Raw genomic sequence first — 19,423 nt, forward strand, 5'->3', positions numbered from 1 at the left:
GCATTGGAGAAGGAAATGGCAACCCACTCCAGTGTTCTTGCCTGGAGAATCCCAGGGACGGGGGAGCCTGGTGGTCTGCCGTCTATAGGGTCGCACAGAGTCGGACACGACTGAAGCGACTTAGCAGCAGCAGCATTCAGGTGAGGGGATTCCCTAATAGCTCAGCTGGTAAAGACTCTGCCTGCAATGCAGGAGACCATGGTTCGATTCCTGAGTTGGGAAGATCCCCTGGAGAAGGGATAGGCTACCCACTCGAGTATTCTTGGGCTTCCCTTGTGCCTCAGCTGGTAAAGAATCTACCTGCAATGCAAGAGACCTGGGTTCGATTCCTGGGTTGGGAAAATCCCCTGGAGAAGGGAAAGGCTACCCAGTATTCTGAATACCCAGTATTCTGGCCTGGAGAATTCCATGGACTGTTAAGTCCATGGGGTCGCAAAGAGTTGGACACGACTGAGTGACTTGCACTTTCACTTTTTCATTCAGGTGGGGAATCCATTCTCCTAGCCCAAGGCCTCCTAGAATTTTCTCTCGACACTCAACACCTCAACAGCCTTATTCATTCACAGAAGCACATCACGTGAGGCTCTTGGCACCCTTAGAAGAAGGTGCACAATCAAGGGTGTGGAGACCAAGTTTCTAAGAAGCTGAGACTACGTAACTAGTCCAAAAAGCACACAAAGAGCTCAGCCACTCCAGTAAGGGAAGTGGTACCTGCTACATGAGAAAGCCAGAGACATTTGGTGTTGAACGTTAGTCTAACACTCACAGGCTATGTCATTTTGGAAAGAAGAAATTAACCTCTCTAAATCTCTGTTATTTTATCTGTACACCTGTCTTGCTGAGGTGGACGTTAGTGGTAACTTATATAGTCATTGCCCCCTTTTCCTTCCTAAGAGAAGCCTCATTTTATTCAGATATCCACCTATCCTCTGGGCAGTCCTTGAGCCTGAGTTAACGTTAACGCTAACCCAGTCACCCTGACTGCAGGTGCCAGTCTGATTGGTCTGAGCTCCTCCCCACGCTTTTTAACACTATTTGGTTTGGAACAGGTGTGTATTCAAATTCTAGCCAAGGAGACAAGCAGAGCTTTGGCTGGGTGCTTCCACAAATATTCTCACTCACTCCTTCTGGTATCATATTCTAAAATGACCCATGTCTCATGGGATGTTGTGGTGTGAAATGTCCAGCACTAAAGCTGCCACACAGATACGGGCAGAACCCGGGGAATCGCAAAACTGGAGTCCAGGGAATCCAGAGCTGCAGCCACCCTGGACTGAGTCAGCTCTGAATTCAGTCTCCATTTCTAGCTTTCAATTATGTGAGCCAATACATTTTCTTCTTGTTAAAGATAATGAATAACTGCAAATTTTCTGTTACTTGAAAATTAAAATATATAAAATAATAAATACCTATAAGAATTTGGCAGAAGTAAATAAAAATGAGATGTCCTGTGCTTGGTGTAAGACTAAGTGCAGGGTTTGCATTTAAAACATGCTAGTTCTTTTTGCTGTAGTGGCTTTCCTGGCTGCACTGCCTTACCTAGATTAAGGGATTCTCCCAGAAGACTTATTTTGGTTTTATTCAAGCACAGGGACATCAGTGGCCTTATAAATGTTGAGAGGCTTTGTTTTGTTCACTACTGGTATCTAGGAATTGAGGGTGCTGAGAACAGGGAGAAAAATATTATGGATTGAATTGTGTTCCCCCCAAATATAAACCAAAATCCTGATGCCAGTACCTTAGAATGTGGCCCTATGTGGAAAGAGGGTCATTACAGACGTAATTAGGTAAGATGAGGTCACACAGAGTAGGGCGGACCCCTAGTTCAGTATAATTGGTTTTCTTGTGAGTAAGTAGCAATGTGAAGACACAGACACACAGGAAAATGTCATATGATGACGAGGGCAGAGATTGAGATCACACAGCTGCAAGCCAGGGACTCCAAGGACACCAGCAAACCACCAGAGGCTAGAAAGAGCAAAGGAAGGGTTCCCGCACTGGTTCCAGGAGGAGCGTGGGCCTGCTGACACCTTGCTTTTGGACTTCCAGGGTCCAGAACTGTGAGACAGTCAATTTCCACTGTTTCAAGCCACCTTGTTTGTTGTGCTTTCTTATGGCAGTTCTAGGAAATGGATATAGTGCCTAATCAGAAACATGTAATAGAAAGAAACCAGGTGGAAAGCAAGCATTTAAAATCATCTCTTTTTTAAAAAGAACTTTAAAATGTTATCAGGTGTCCTCTCTCTACAGCAATGTGTGCCAGGTTGCTAAAACTCTAAAATTTTCTCCCTAAAAGCATCCCAGTGGCCCTTATTTAGAGATACAATCATTCCCTAAGTCTTTTCTTTAAAAATGGAATTAGATGCAGCAGTCAGATGTATAACTTAGATAAAAGCGCAGCTCCTACAGCTGAAGAAAGCTGGGGAGATTCAGACCTGCTGCCAACTCTTTATAATGACCCCTGAGTGACCCCAATAAAATCATCTGGGTTCCATAGCACTTAGGCTGAGAAACACTCTTCTAGGTCATGCAAATAATGGGTGCTTATGGCTATATTTAGAAGTACAATAGGAGTTCTGGTAAATGATTGCCGAGTAACTGACTTGCCATATTAAGAAATGCTCTCCTTCCTTTCTGTTAATATACTGACTGATGCTCAAGATGATGAAAAAAAGTGAAACTGTTAGTCGCTCAGTCATGTCTGACTCTTTGCAACTCCATGGACTGTAGCCCACCTGGCTCCTCTGTCCATGGAATTCTCACCAGGCAAGAATAAGGGAGTGGGTAGCCATTCCCCACTACAAGCTAATCGCCTAATTGCTGTTATGCCTCTGTGCTTTGGGCTTCCCCAGTAGCTCAATGGGTAAAGAATTCGCCTGCAATGCAGGAGACACAGGAGACACGGGTTCGATTTCTGGTCAGGAAGATTTCCTGGAGAAAGAAATGGCAACCCACTCCAGTATTCTTGCCTGGAAAATTCCATAGCCAGAGAAGTCTGGTGGGCTATAGTCCACAGGGTCGCAATGAGTTGGACACGACAGCACACACGTGGCACAGCTCTGTGCTTCTGCTTCTACCAGTTGTGGAGTGAGATTTTAGGGTCTGCCAATTACACTTGTTAGTGTTTCTGCCAGTTATGCTTGTTAGTGTAATTATGCAATTTGGTTGCATATTATATACACTGATGAAATGTGGGTGTGAAAAAAAATGCTCTCAGCTGCATGATTTAGAAGGCTAGGGGAAAAAGTGGCTAAAACAAAATCAACCTGCTGTAGGGTTAGGTGTGGGTGGGTCAACACAAAAGACTGGAATCTTCTGTACTTGGATTGGTTCCTAAGTGCCTTTGAGATCTCATTCTACTTTAAGAAAACTGAAACGAAATCATGGATGATGTCTTTTCAGCCTGGTTTCTCAAAGACTGGTCATTAAAATCTCCAATCAGCAACTCTAAGAAATGCTTTGGTCTCACATTTTTAAAAGGTGAATTAATATGCATTTATATTTTTTAAATTAAAGTAAAATATTTAAGGCATATCTATATCATGTTACCATAACCATTTCCATGGTCTTTTTTAAAAATTACCTAATCAGCTGCCAATTCCAGCCGCATAGGGTAAGAGGGCCCTTAATCGCAGTTGCTTCATTTTTCATCCTTTGTTCTTAGACGGGCAAATGCTGTTTTGTTTTCTTTCTTAACCTAGTTGTCATCAATGGTCACCTAGAATGTAAGTTCCATTAGGGAGGGGATGTTTGCTTTGTTCAATGAATGATGTTCTAGAATAAAAAAAGTTCTATTGATTCAAAACATCAAAGACATTGTTAATGATGGTAACAATAACCCGGTGTACGAGACAGCAAAAGAGACACTGATGTATTGAACAGTCTTATGGACTCTGTGGGAGTGGGAGAGGGAGAGGGTGGGAAGATTTGGGAGAATGGCAATGAAACATGTAAAATATCATGTAGGAAACGAGTTGCCAGTCCAGGTTCGATGCATGACGCTGGATGCTTGGGGCTGGTGTACTGGGACGGCCCAGAGGGATGGTATGGGGAGGGAGGAGGGAGGAGGGTTCGGGATGGGGAACACATGTATAACTGTGGCGGATTCATTTTGATATTTGGCAAAACTAATACAATTATGTAAAGTTTAAAAATAAAATTAAAAAAAAAAAATAAAAATAAAAAAGGAAAATGTGTTTACTTGCATAACTTTTAAAGCTATTAGAAAATGGAAAATGACCCATAAATCACCTACTTTGGAGGTAATTATACCTTAGGAATGAGTCTCAGGAAAGACTTTGTTGATTTCCTGGCCATATCATATGTAGGTCAAAGACTTTGTCACTTACCATAGACAGAAGCCTGAGACCTGCTCCCTACCCTGACCCAGTCAGGTGAGGGCCAGCACTCTTAGAGCAGCTCTACATACAGATTTGGTATGTTTCACCTCCTGGAAATGGAAGTCTACAGGGTGTAAACCTCATTCCAACATGGATTTCTGTGTTTATTGTATTCACTCACCCAGAACTGCGTTTTCTGAATTTCTCAGGGATGACATAGTAATAAAACATATCAGCAGTATTGTAGTGGTTCTGGACTATTCCACATGCATATAAGAGTCCTTATCCCCATCCAGATTGCAGATAAACTCTTCCCTTGGGGAGCTGCAGGCACTCTGAGAAAGTCAGGCCAGAAAGGAGAGAACAGGGAGCGTCACAGTGCACTCTCCTGCTTTTAGCTGAGGAGACTGGGAGCCAGAGGGGCCAACTGGCTGGCCCACAGCGTGCATGGAATAGTATCTGACCTAGAGTGAGAACGCAAATCTCCTGTTCTCATCTTTGCCACACTGTATGCCCCTGGAAAAAGGAAAATAGGAAGAGGAATCAAAAGGGTATGAATGAGTTCAAAAGGCCACCCTGTCCCTACATGTGGCATGTACACAATAAATACTGGTTGGTTTGGCTGCCTGACTCCACAGGTGGCAAAAGGCTGAATATCATGGGGTGTGAACAACATCAAGACTTTGTAAATGAGAAGAATCTGGAATGGCATATGTTGTTGCTATCCTCCTAACCCCATTAGCAGCTGGGCAAGTGGAGATCAAAGAGACAACCTTTCCCAGTTCTGAGACTGTAATCTCTGGAGGGACTTCTGAACACAGCCTACATTGGCAATTAACCCACAACTTCACAAGGGTTTACAGTCATGGCAGGGCAAATCTGGTGAAAGCAACATCAGACAGAGCAGGCCAAGGAGAGCCTTCCACACTCCAAGTGTAGGAGGAAAGGCAATTGCCTGGTGGCTTACAAGTCTTTCATTTATAAGGGTGATTATCTCCATGGGCTTCCTTCATAGCTCAGTCAGCAAAGAATCTGCCTGCAATGCAGGAGACCCAGGTTCAATTCCTGGGTCAGGAAGACCCCCTGGAGAAGGAAATGGCAATCCCCTCTAGGGGATTTCCATGATTTCTAGGTTTTCCATGCTTGCCTGGAAAACCCCATGGACAGAGAAGCCTGGTGGGCTATTATAGTCCATGGGGTTGCAAGAGTCGGACACAACTTAGTGACTAAACCTCCACCACAATCTCCACAGAGGGACTTACAGAGAACAGAGAAGCACAAAGGTACCACTGAGGCTGCTTTTCTGGATTGTGAGTGTTTATCTATTCATCAGCCCCTGAGAGGGTCATGCTTAGTGATCTGAAGCACAGGCTTGGGCAAGAGACAACCCACAGTTTAGAATACTGGTTCTGATGCTGGGCAAGTTGTTTAGCATTTCTTAAAACTTCAGTTCCTTTATTTGTAAACTGAGGGGAAAAGGCATCTACCTCAGTTTTGTTGTGAATATTAAAAGAAATAATCAATGCCAAGTGCTTAGCACATAGTAGATGTTTAACAAATATTGGCTAATGAATAATAAATAAGTAATGCATGTGTGCTAACTCCTTTCACTCATATCTGACTCTTTGAGACCCTATGGACTGTAGGCCCATATTCTCCTCTGTCCATGGGATTCTCCAGGCAAGACTACTGGAATGGGTTGCCATGCCTTCCTCCAGGGGATCTTTCCAACCCAGGGATTGAACCCAGGTCTCCTTTGTCTCATGCATTGGCAGGCGGGTTCTTTATGACTAGTGTCACCTGTGAAGCCCAATAACTAAATAATAATAAAAACAGGAAATTGATAGTCTTAAGGAAATATGAGAAACTTTCATCATCTGAGTCAGTCATCTGAGCGTCTAGCACAGGCACACTCTCTAAGCACTCACAAAGCACAGGCATTGTGAAGCTTTAAGAAGCCCTCCACAAAAGGAGTCTCTTCACCAGCAGGGGAGTTACACCATGTACATGATTAGCTTTTAAGTGAGGTAGAAGATTATAAATGCACAAGAGAGGCACAGTTAAAGTGTGATAAGAGGTTGGGAGAAGAAAAGACAACTTCTAGCTGGGGAATTCAGAGCAGCTTCATGAATAAGGTGGCACTGTCCCTCAGCAATGTGGTCATATAGTGTTTTTTTAGAATAAACTCTACCACTCTCTGACACCATGCCTTTCTATTAACACAGGTGTAAAAAGCTAAGAGTAGTTTCTTTAAGGGCTTCCCAGGTGGTTCAGTGGTGAAAAATCTGCCTGCCAATGCAGGACACTGAGGTTCAATCTCTGGGTTGGGAATATCCCCTGGAGAAGGAAATGGCAACCCACTCCAGTATTCTTGCCTAGAAAATCCCCTGGACAGAGGAGTATGGTGGGTTGAAATCCATGAAGTCACATGAGAGTCAAACACAACTTAGTGACTAAACAACAAGTTTCTTTAGAATTCTCTGCATCAGCATTTTTCAGAATATGCTTTGGGTTACACTAGTTCCATGATATGCTCAGTGGGGTAGGGGAAAGGAAATTGGATAAGAAGGAAAGAATTCTGTGATGTATAATTTTAAGAAACTTCAGTTTTTATACCCTTCTCCTGGAGGCTCACTATATGCATCAGGATATATGAGTTAAATCTATTCAACTTACAAAATAAACCTAGGATATCACAAACATATTTGGTCATGTAACACCTTTTATCTCTTAGTACAATACCTACTCGGAGAAGGAAATGGCAACCCACTCCAGTATTCTTGCCTGGAGAATCCTGTGGATGGGGGAACCTGGTGGGCTGCCATCAATGGGGTCGTGCAGGGTTAGACACGACTGAAGTGACTTAGCAGCAGCAGCATAATACCTACGGATTTTCTAGTTCACCTTGGAAATTGTTGCCTTGAATGAGTTGCATGCAATGAATACCATGTCAAACCTAACCATATTCAGGCAATCTAGAAGGAAAGTTTGTGGCTTCTGGCTTTGTGCCTTGGGACCACACTCAGGGGAGATGATCAAACACACACTTCCAAAGGATTTAACTCATCTTTTCCATCTTTTCTACAAAACACCCTTACGTGGCCTGTCACAACACCTTGTGAGGTGGACTTTGTCTCCTTTCCACAGGTGAGCAAACTAAAGCTCAGAGAAGGTAGACCAGTGTGCCTAAGACTGCACAGCTGAGAAATGGCAGGGCTTGGGGTCTGTTCCTAAGCCTTCCTGGTCACTCTACCCCAGTTGTCTTAGATGTACAATAGTGCTAGAAAGCTAGGATCACCTTAGTTTAGTGCTGGGTGATTCTAGGGAATAGGGTTTTAAGGACAGACATAAGTAGTAATCTATAATTTATACAAATCTAGTGGAAATACAGTCATCATCTTATCAACAGATATTCAGAGATCCACTTTTTTAAGGTCCAACAGTCCCAAGCATTCTCCTGTTCGGCCAGATCTCCACACACTGGTTCACCACCTGGTGGACACTGAGCACAGAATTGCAGGGTCACTGGGCCACATCCCACCCTAACTCACTAAATGGTCCGCTCTTCTGCCACATCTGGAAAATCTTTCCTGTTCTACCAGGAAGCGCTACTGCATGTTAGTTCTAAGACTCCTCAGCTATATATGGAAGAAACAAAGTGATTTTTACAAAACATCAGTCAACAGTCCTTGAAATAGAAACATGAAGTAATTACAAGTGACAGTTCTCCAATTGTGCTAAGACTCAGAAGCGGTGCTTTCCCGGTCTCAGGAGACCAACTGGTGCCACTACCATCTGAGAAAACCTACGACGTGGGCTGAGAATTTCAGAAGAGTTATGGAGAAGATGCTTTCTTTGCTGTAGACAACGAGTTATCTCAGTTGCACGAAATCCACATATTTACACCATGACTGAGAAAATCTGGATAAATGGCATGACTTGCTCCCTTTAAAGGAAGTGTTTCCTGCAATGGAGGATTCAGTGTATTTTAGTTTGAAGGGGTCTTAACAAGAGATCATACATGGCCTTGCATGATAATTAGGAGGTTTACTGCTCCAGCCAGGACACTCAGATAGTAAAGAATCTGCCTACAATGGACGAGACCTGGGTTTGATTCCTGGGTTGGGAAGATCCCCTGAAGAAGGGAATGGAAACCCACTCCAGTATTCTTGCCTGGAGAATCCCATGGACTGAGGAGCCTGGCGGGCTACAGTCCATGGGGTCACAAACAGCTGGACGCAACCAAGTGATTAACACAACACAGCATCAACTGCCCCAGCCAGGACCTTTTCAGGCTCCGTGAAAAGCCTGTACATAGGATGAACACTTGCTGAGAAAAGAAACACAAAGTATAGGAGCCTAGGAGTTGTTATACTATCTGGTAAGATGCTCCCAGGAGGGAGGAAGAGTTAGAAGAAAAAAGGTGGCTGTTACAACATACTACTGAGAGTTTCCAGGGTGCGCTTAGAGGGATAAACTGCCACGACAAGCCACCTTCAGATCACAGCAGCAGCAGGCTGGCCTAGCAGGATGGTGCACGGTGCCAGAGACCTCAGCTACCCATGGAACCTGGATTTCCATCTCAGAGGTGCTCCCTATCAGTTACTCCCCCCATCAGTTGCTCCCGCCTTATTTTGAGCACCCGGTTCTTTATTTGCACATCAGGGAAAACCTTTACCACATGGTTAGAGGATGATGAACATGCAAAAGAGAATGAAATTCACCAAAGTCCTTCCCATGTATGCATTCATGGTCACTTACTAAATAGGTGGGTTATGTAATTCTGGGATTGTCAACAATATTTTTCTTTAAGTATTAAACAAACTGAAATTATCATTAGTGTTTGTATAAATTAATCTTATTTGCCCCACATCCGTTCTTAAGCTCTGCCTTAGCTTAGGTACTATACTAGTCCTAACACAGAGTTACTCACTTTCCCCTTGTCTACAGTCCCCTCTATGGTGTTCTGGATCATCACTCATGGACAGATCTTCATCCAATTGTTTGAGTCAGAAGGACAATGAAGGACAGACCGCCATTCAGTTTCATTAACTGATATTACCAATTAGATTAGATTTTTGAGATCAAAGATAGTCTCGCTCCTACTTCTATTCCCAGCACCTGGCATAGGTGTCCAATCGCTGCATAAGAGGGTTTGACTAAATGAATGATTGGAGTGTATATCTATATCTTGAATTATGGAACTGTATTATATGCCTCTAAGTAATATACTCACCCCTTGCTAGGTAAACAAGAGTATTACTTTGGATTTCGGGAATATCTTGCAATTTTTTTCAATGAAAGAACATATGTTCATAACAATAAAAAACAAACAAGACCTTCACTCCAGCTCTACATAACAACACTCACCCTCCCTCCTGGGGCCTCAAAGGCCCCCTTTCTGGCTTTGTGTGGAAACTGGCACAGGTGCCCTCTTGATGAGGCCTTATGTACTAGACAACAGTTGTGCAATCCTTTATGAAGATGCCAATAATGTGGCTGGTTTCATAGTTAGTAAATGATCGGGGAATTGTTCAGAAAGGCAGGGATGAGTGAGTGAGTAGGATGGAGGGAGCAAGTACCCCAGGTGGGCATCTTTTCTCAGTGCCATCTGATACTGTCATAAACACACACAGAACACTTACCTCATGCCATCTGAATCACTCTCTATATATGAATTACTTATTCACCACAGCAACACTCCCCATTTTAAACATAAAGAAATTTAGGCACAAAAAGTTAAGGAATTTGCTACAGATCTCTCAGCAAGTAAATGGCAGAAAAAGGAGGTGAGCCTGGCCATGTGGTTTGAGTTCCTTCTTGCAACGGTAACATCCTGCTTCTTAGATATCACAGTCCAGAGAATTTGATGATCATTCTCATCTGTATCATAACAATTGAGAAGCTGAGATTCAAAGAGACTCAAAATCTTTCCCAGAGTCCACCGATTCACATAAGGAGTGCACAACTCAAAATGAAGTCTGTCTGATTACGAAGCTCTTACCCTTGGCAGTATCCTACTGGGGCTTCCTATATGATATGTTCTCCCCTTCTTACAGTTTTAGTGGAAGATGCCTCATTATTTCCTAGGCTGAGCACCTGGTTCAGCTATACTGTTGAATATCAAGCTGTAATTTTACCAGGAATAATTTTTCTGGTCTCTTCCCTAACATGGAAACAAGATTCCCTGATAATAAGAGCTCATAGAGTCAGCTCCACTCCCCAAACATTGGTCTGTTGCCTGCTGGCTGCTGGGTGCTGTACAGATTGCTCTGGAAGCAGAAGGCCTGGACAAGCGTGGCCTGGGAGGCATTCAAATCCCTTATTGGAAACATAGGCCTTTATCCATGGAGACAAGACTTGGGAGGAAAAGCCCAAAGCCCTAAACCCTAATAAATTAGCAGTCCTTCTGAGCGTGGAAGTATAACTAGAAGGTAACCAGGCCAGAGAAGCCAAGGAGACTGTGCTAGTGGTGATCAGTGGCCCAGGAGAGGAAAGAAAAGCCCTGAATTCACTCTGTGAACACAGAGCAGAGCAAATATATGTGCTATATTTTATACTGACGGCTGACTCCTATCAGCTTTGCTCTCTTCTCTTGGGATAAGACTAAAGGGAAAAACCACAGACAACATTGCTATCGTTGCTTTATCATTATTTATGTGTTATTTCCTACTGCAGTTCTCCACAATATCTTTCCTCCTAATTTCCTATTTTGAATTGTTCAATTGCATGGTATCTACTGGGTTTCCTTGGTGGCTCAGAGGTAAAGAATGTGCCTGCAATGCAAGAGATGCAGATTCTATCCCTGGGTCAGGAAGATCCCCTAGAGAAGGATATGGCGATCCACTCCAGTGTTCTTGCCTGGAAAATCCCATGGACAGAGAAGCCTAGCAGGCTACAGTCCATGGAATCACAGAAGAGTGGGACACGACTTAGTAACTAAACAACAACATGGTGTCTGTTATTATCATTTGCTTTCTCAATACCTTTTTTTTTTTTTTTTTTTCTGTTTTGCTGCACTGTGAGGCTTGTGGGATCTTAGTTCCCTGACCAGAGATTGATCCCAAGCCCTCGGTCATGAAAGTGTGGAGTCCTAACCACTGAACTGCCAGGGAATTTCCATCAAAACTTTCGTGGAAGGGGAAAATAATAATTTTTGATTACTACTGCTATCTTAGGCACCTTCTAGAATCATATGACTCACCTTATATGATGTATAACTTGTCTACTTCCAGAAGGAATTGAAAAGCCTTATGACAACACAATGCACCAGATCAGTGAGCCCTCAGAAACAAGAAGAAGCAGGAAATAAACATTATAGAAGGAGGGAAGTATACTCCAAACAGAGCCCAGCCACAGTGACAGAGTGTTTAATTTAGCACGAAGCTTTCTGGGCATCCTTAGAATGACCATTTAGAAGGCCATCACTTTAATCTGCATTATTCCAGCTATGGACACTTAGCCCACAATTTAAGAATAAGAATGGCTCTATATTTTTCCAAGAGTGGCTTACTGCATTCTCGTTGCTGTGGATGCACTGAGATGACCACTGGGCCAATTTCTTCTGCAAGATGACTTGCTGATGTAAATGGTTCCTCACCCCACCCATTCTCTTTTAGGTCAGCAGCCATGGTGTGCCCACACACAACAGCCAACATCTACCCAGAGCCCTTGAAGGCACTATTTTTAGCAAAGCAGCCACACAACACACAATCCAGAATGACTATGTGTCTCACTTCACCTGCTTTTCTTTCCAACAGGATGAACTTAAATTAGAAGGGGCCAACGAATCACTATATCAGACAAATTTCCACTCTGACTGCCAAACCTGAAAAAGTGACATTTTAAAGAAACCTTTTTGGAATCCTGGAAGGAACGGCACTGGAGGCAGGTTGTTGAAATGACTGATTTCCACCTGTCCCTGCCTCTGCCTGCCAAAGGGGGATGGGACAGGGACAGGCTGCCGGCACAGCAGACGCGGCCCGAGCTCACAGCAAGAACAGCAAAGTTGACAGCTGTGCTTTTCTGCACCGAACACCCCGGGAAAATCAACGCTTGGGCAGCCCTGCTGCCATCTGTGGAGTTTCTACAGCAGACAGGTTATTTATAGAAACTTGTTTGTGCAAAGCCAATATTTACCTGTCTGGGCTGTCAAAATTTACAATTCATCTGTGCCATTAGCCTGCTGTTTTCCTGTTAATAATGGAAATTTCCATCACCAGGAAGAGAGGCTTGGGGTAGCTATGAGGGCTATACTGTGTCCCAGTAGGTAGAGCAATGAGTAGAATTAATGGTTACAGGGAAAATACATCTGCTGTCCAAGTGGCCACTGGACCCTCCTGCTTTGCTGTGAGGATAAAGGGTTGTCAGGACAGAAAAGTGGAATTCTCCCAGTCACTTCATTATGGTTGAAGCCTTAATGCCACCCCTGGCTAAAATCAAAATGGCATTTGCTGCAACAACCTTTATGTGTGTGTGTTGTGTGTGTGCATGTGTGTGTGTGTGCATACAGGTGGGTGTATGTTGGTCTGTAACTTCTAAAGGAAGATACCAATAGTGAGGATAGAGGTGGGGTGGTTTTCCATAAATTCCTATCCTTTCTTTCTGAAACCATCAAGACTCTACTTTTCACTGAGAACAGCCTTCTCTTCTACCTCACTGATCATCCTCTTCAGTATCTTTTGTGAGTTTGTGTTCATCTGCACGTCACTTAGACGCAGTTACAGGTGTAGACAATGAACTGATGGTTCCCAGGATGTAAAAGGAGGGAGGGACAAACTAGAAGATCAGGACTGACATACAAACACTGCTATATATAAAGTAGATAACTAATAAGGGTCTACTGTACAGCACAGGGAACTCTACTCTACTGTGTAATGATCTATATGGGAAAAGCATCGAGAAAGATAGGATATATGTACATGGATAACGGATTCACTTTGCTGTACACTTGAAACTAACACAACACTGCAAATCAACTATACTCTAACAATAATTAAAATAAAAAAATAAATGCAGGTGCACAGTCCTGGACCCTCTTTCTCTTCTCACTCTCCACCTTCTCCCTCGGTGGTCTCCTTTATTCAAATGACTTACAGTTCTATCTCATGCTTATGAAACCAATTTTGTATCTCCAGCTAATCCCACTTACCTTTGCTCATCAGTCCCTCTAGCTCTGCACAGGACATGACTTCCATGTGTATGCACACAAATCCCTTTTCATCTAGATCAGAAACTGAACTCATCTCTCCCCCAAATCCTGGTTTGCTATTATTCTCAGAATTCTCTATCTTGGTTGGAGGTTCCAATATCCACCAGAAATCATATTCAATGTCTCACTTTACAACTCACTCTCAATTACAATCAACAAATCACCCAGCTCTGTTGATTTCACAGCCTAAACATTGATTGATTCCATTTCCATTTTGGCCTGTACCTTGATTCGATCTTGTATCATGTCCTTCTTGGATTAGCAACCACCTCCTAAACCTCCTAAACTGGTCTCTCCTCTAGTCATCTGGGACTTTTCAATCCAGAAAGTTTTCTTTCTAAAGCACAAAGACCACAATGTCTACTTGGCTTAATATATTTCTGTAGTCTTCCATAACCCTGGGACAAAGCCTGAGTCCCACAGCAGGTTGTACAAGGCCCTTCACAAGCTGACCCAGCTCACATCTACAGCTGTATTCCTTGATGCTGTCCTGCTTACACACAGATCAATGATCTGGAAGCATCCACAGTGGAGCAACCACATTCCTCTTCCTGGAATATCCCACAAGCACCTCTGCCCCCAAGATTCTCTCCTCCTTCAGGATGTTGCCTGAGGATATCAACTAAATCAACTATGTTCATGATAAAATTCACGAAGGTAGGGCTCAATTGACAGAAGATGAGCAAATATTTGTTTGTGACAAACAGCCAAGTGGAGGATTATGTGTTCTTTTGATTTAATTTTCCCAGCTTCTGTGATAGTTCGTAGCATGCAGTAGATGTTCAAGAAATGCAGACTGAATACAGAAGTGGTAAAAAGTGGTGAATAACATAACTAGAATGAATAGGATCTTGATTTTATATGGAATTTATCTTACAGCAGCTTATAAGCACTCTAAAGGACATTTTGCCTTTAAAATTGGTGAGATAAATGGGGGAGAGAGAGAGGGATGTTCTTCTGTGCACTGATGGGGAAGGTAAGGGAAACTAAGGCAACTTGTGGGATCCAAGTGCACATAACTTTGTGCAGAAGAAGCTGGACTCCTTCGGCTAAACTCTGGAGCAAGAAGATGATCTGTCATCTGGCTAGTAAGTCAGCCAGGTATAGGAACTTTGCATACATTATCATTTTATCCTTACAAAGGTTCTACAACATAGAGGAGAAATACAGAATTTTCTTTATGGCCAACTAGATGCTCCATAAATGGGCTGGGCTTACTCAACGCTCACCTTCTCGGGTTCTGCCTTTTTTGGTCAGAGTTTCCAAGCTCTCTATTCCCCCAGTGCTTCGTTACATCTCCTTTTCATCCCTCCTGTCTATCTTACCACTTTTTCAGAGTTTAATTTTAGAAGATGAAACCAGTGGCATTTCCCAAATGAACACAGTTTGAGGAACAAAATACTATGCATGTTATACAAACAATGAGGTGCATGGCTGATGGGAAGTGATTGACTCCTGACTGGCTGGACTGGCTGACAGGCCCATTATTCACAGATGTCAGAGAGGAGGTGACATTTCCTTTAGCCTTATGAGTGAGACTCAGGAACTGAGCAGCCCACAAGCAGCTTTTTATGTAACCAGCCCACCATCTCTGCAGGAGACATGAGTTAAAACATCTGTTTTCTTTCCTCTTCCCTCCTGCAGTTCACTTTACATGGTGGGTGACTGGGCAAAGGGTCACTCACCATGGAGCCCCAGGTTTCTCAAATTTCCTCCTTTGCCCCCAGCCACTCCTATCTTCTGTCCTTTGGTCCAACCTCCCCTGGATTTTGGTTCAACCTCCCTTGGATTCCAGGGCCGGCTGTGCTTCCTGGCTCCAGGAAGTTTACCTCTTTCTCTCTACTTCTTTGCTCATTCCTAAGGGGAAGGTAACAAGTGTGCACCTCTCAGCAAGGCTAGGGATGGACTCAGTCCTTCTTCAGTAGCAACACTGATCTACACAGAGATATAGCCAGTTAGGTATTCCTCAAACCTTTGTGCACACAAGACACTGTGCCTTAGGGACAGAGTCCTTATGGGGATCAGCTCTGGGCATCCTCTGTCAAGGCTCTGGGATAGACTGAAGATATAGTCCGAGAGTTAAGCTGAGGATAGGCTCCAGGAAGCTGTTACAGTGGGATGTGTGCCCAAACGGTTGGGGGCAGGGGTCTGAGATAAAGGCGAGGAGGGTATGCCTGCCTATTGCCCCTGTAGAGCCATAGATGACACCTTATTCTCCTGTCACTCAAGGCAGAAATGGAGGAGGCTCCATTTCTCTGTAACTTCTCTCTACTCATAGTGGGACCATCAGCTTCTCTCTAAAATATATCTTGGAATCACTTTCTTGCCTCTATGCTCTATTGCCTTGGTCCAGGCCACCATCACCTACTGCTTGGACCACTGCATCAGTCTCCTCACTGGTCTTCCTACTTCCACTCTTAAGCTGCCCCTATCTATTCTGGGTTCAACAATGGAGATCATCTTAAAAGTAATTCAGATCTCATGTAAACATATATCTCTGCTGTATCTATAGCTGATTCACTTTGTTGTACAGTAGAAACTAACACAACATTGTAAAACAATTATACTCCAATAATAAAGTAAAAAAAATTATATTAAAAATGTGCAAGGGCAAACTTCAAATAAAAAAAAAGTAATTCAGGTGAGTGCATCATATTGCTTAACATGCTTCAATGGTTTCTCACATTGCCTAGACTGAAGTTCAACCCCCTCACCCTGGTCTACAAGAACCTGCATGATTTGATCCCTACCCAAATCACCAACATCATCTTCTGTCACTTTCCCCCTCACTCTGCTCTGGCCAAAGCAGTCTTAATATCACTTCCTTGAACAAACCAAGCTCTTTCCTGTCTTGGGTCTTCTGCACCCCCTGCCTGGAATGTACTCTCCTCCACACACTTTCACATAACTGCCTTGGTAATACAGACTGCACCAGAGGTCAGGGATACAGTCGAAGGACCTGCCTTTCTAACAGGTTGTAGGTGAAACTGATGGTGCTGGCCCAGGGACCACAGCTTTCTCTGACCACACTGTTCAAAAGGTTTCCCCTACCCTTGGTAGATTCTGTCTATGCCCGTTTTTGGTTTACTTCATAGTACTTCTTACATTTGAGACCATTCTGCCTCGTTTATTCTTGTGTTGCTTTTGCTTGTCTCCCCTGCTAGACCGTAAGCTCCATGAAAGCAGAACCACGCCTCTTTGGCTCAGCATTGCGTCCCCAGTGACTGGTGCAAGGCCTGGCAAATAGTAGGCTCTCAATAAATACTTATTCAAGGAAAAACAACACAAAGTGGGATATAAAGGCCAGAGCAAGAGACTCTGAACTCAAAGACCTCTACATGAAATTAGCAAGGAGATTGCAGCTGGAGCTGGTTGGGAACCAGAGAGGAGGGTCTGGGCACCAGCAGGATGTCCCCAGGCAAGGGCCAGTGACTGCTGAACGGTGTGTCCCTCTGGCAAACCCACTGCACACAGATGCTCAGCGTCAGGTGGAGGCCCATCTCCACCCCTGGGGGCCGCCAGGCTCAAGGCAGAACATGGATCTTGAGAAGAACCTCCCAGAGGATCCAGGTAGATTTTAAAGGAAATCAGTCAAAGAGGCCATCAAAGGCCCTTTAATTAAATGTTCTGCTTGGTAACCTCTTAGCGATTGTTCCCTGTCCCTGCGGGGTCAAACACGGCACCTGGCCATGGGAGGTGAGAGAGAGATGGAGTTGGCCACGGAAGCTTCGATGGCATTTTAATGAATGCTACAGAGAACGAGAAGGGTAGGCAGACAAAAGCCGTGAAAGATGACACTAATGAGTCTTATCCAGCTATGTGGATTTATGTGATAAATGCCCAGCACAGAAGAAACGTTTGATTAATAGGACAGCCTCTCTGTATCATCACTCTCACCTTAGAGTCTCCAGGTAAAGGGGTGGTTGTAAAGGGGCTGACTTGCTTTTAAGCAAAGTTCAAAGAAAAAACAATCACTCTAGACTCAGTTATGAAAATGAGTGGAGGGAAAGTGGGAATTGTAATGGTGCTTTTGGAAAATAAAAGGAAAAAAAAAAGACTTAACACGTTCTTTCCTATCACAGAGAGTCTCAAGAGAGGTCTACTTACATAAGAGAAGTTCTACTGGCATGTGAATGGATGGGGAGGGAAAAGTACTGACATCAAAGAAGACAGGGGTTCTTCTGCCCTTGGAGAAGACAATCTCTTCATTACCCCCAAAGCACTGCTTACGGGACCCAAAGGAATGTGACAGGACTCTCATGACATTTCAGTACCATGAGGTCAGGTGTCGAATGGTAGAAGACAGGTACTGCTCTCTTCATATAAACATGAACATCACACACAAACCCCAAATTAGTTGTGCAAATACTTTTTAGGTCTGCAGTTCATGTCTGAAAACCCCAACTGTGACAATCTGTTAGATATATTTATGACACAAGTATGCTAAATTCAATGTAATTAAGTTAGAATAGGTAGCAATATTTTAAAATGTGATCCTTAATGCAACCATCTACAAAAAAAAAACACTTAAAAATTTTAGTGCACAGCTTTCTAGAACTTTTCATAAGAATAGGTTTAGTATAATATTGTACATATTGTTTTTAAAACCTTTTTTATATAACAACATAAACATCTTTTCTATATAAAATCTATGCTAATACATCAACATCTTTAAGGAAAACAGTTTTCTATTTTCTTTTCTCCTATTGCTGAACGTGTAGGCAGTTTCCAATTTTAACCTGTATTGAATGTACCCACAGAAGAGTTTGGCATCTTATGGGCATGTATGTTAACATGTTGCTGAATGAATGACTAGATTTCACCTTTCCTTGCTCCAGACCTGGAACAGTATAGTGTGTGTGTGTGTGTGTGTGTACACATGTGCGTTTGGTCATCTCAAGGGTAATTTTGGAAAAAGGAGAAGTAAATGTTTCAATCTAAAGTTACTATCTTTATTCAGAAGCTAATAGACCTGTACTGAAAATTTTAATGCTCTGGACTCGATGCCTAAAACTTGGATACTTGCTCTGAGTCTCAGGCAGGCTTTCCAAAGACACTGCAGTTGCTCATAAGTACGTAAACACATAAGTTGCTGGAAGGCAGGAGAAGCCCATGTGCAGGCTTACATAGAGCATTAAGCCATCTCCCCTCATCTTCATAGCAGTGCTGTGAGCTAGGTGTGTCGACCTCATTTACGGTTGAGAAATGGAAACTAGAAAAGTAAAGGAATTGCTGGAGGTCACAGAGCCACCAAAGTATCAGGGTTAAAGTTCAGACTAAGTGCTCAGAGCGCCTTCTACTGATGGCAGATGCCCCTGGGCAAGGCTGACGGGGAAGGACAGGCATCTCTGGACAGGCATCTCTGGAAGGCAGTCCAGGGATTGTTGGACTGCCAAATGAAGGATGAAGATAATGGGAAAGGGCCAAGAGGGCCCAGGTGCAGAAGTCTGTGCTCAGTAGCAGGTAGAGTTTTCAGTCCTCCACCCCAAACACCACCAAAGAACTTCAAAAAAGTAATGCCAGCATGCATGCTCAGTCCCTTCAGTCATGTCCGACTCCTTGCAACCCCAGGGACTGTAGCCCGCCAGGCTCCTCTGTCCATGGTATTCTCCAGGCAAGACTACTGGGGTGGGTTGCCATGCCCTCCTGCAGAGCATCTTCCCAACCCAGGGATCCAACCTATGTCTCCTGCATTGCAAGTGGATGCTTTACCCGCTAAGCCACCTGGGAAGTGCCCCCCCCACACCCCCCAAAAGTGGTACCTTCTTGTTTTGGCCTAAGGCAGTGAGGCAAACTTCAGCTGTGGCACCTGGTCAAAGTGAACCTCAGACCTCAACAAGGAGTATGTGCACTTTCTCTTAAAAGATAAGAA

The 19,423-nt window shown here is 43.6% G+C and overlaps 1 protein-coding gene across 8 annotated transcripts in view; it reads right to left on the bottom strand.

The window, feature by feature from the left end:
- Window positions 1–19,423, bottom strand: part of ELMO1 (engulfment and cell motility 1) — a 584,819-nt gene that overhangs the window by 91,599 nt on the left and 473,797 nt on the right. The window lies entirely within an intron of this gene.

The sequence above is a fragment of the Bison bison genome, unplaced genomic scaffold (assembly GCF_000754665.1).
Source record: "Bison bison bison isolate TAMUID 2011002044 unplaced genomic scaffold, Bison_UMD1.0 scf7180017864525, whole genome shotgun sequence".
Lineage (NCBI taxonomy): Eukaryota > Metazoa > Chordata > Mammalia > Artiodactyla > Bovidae > Bison > Bison bison.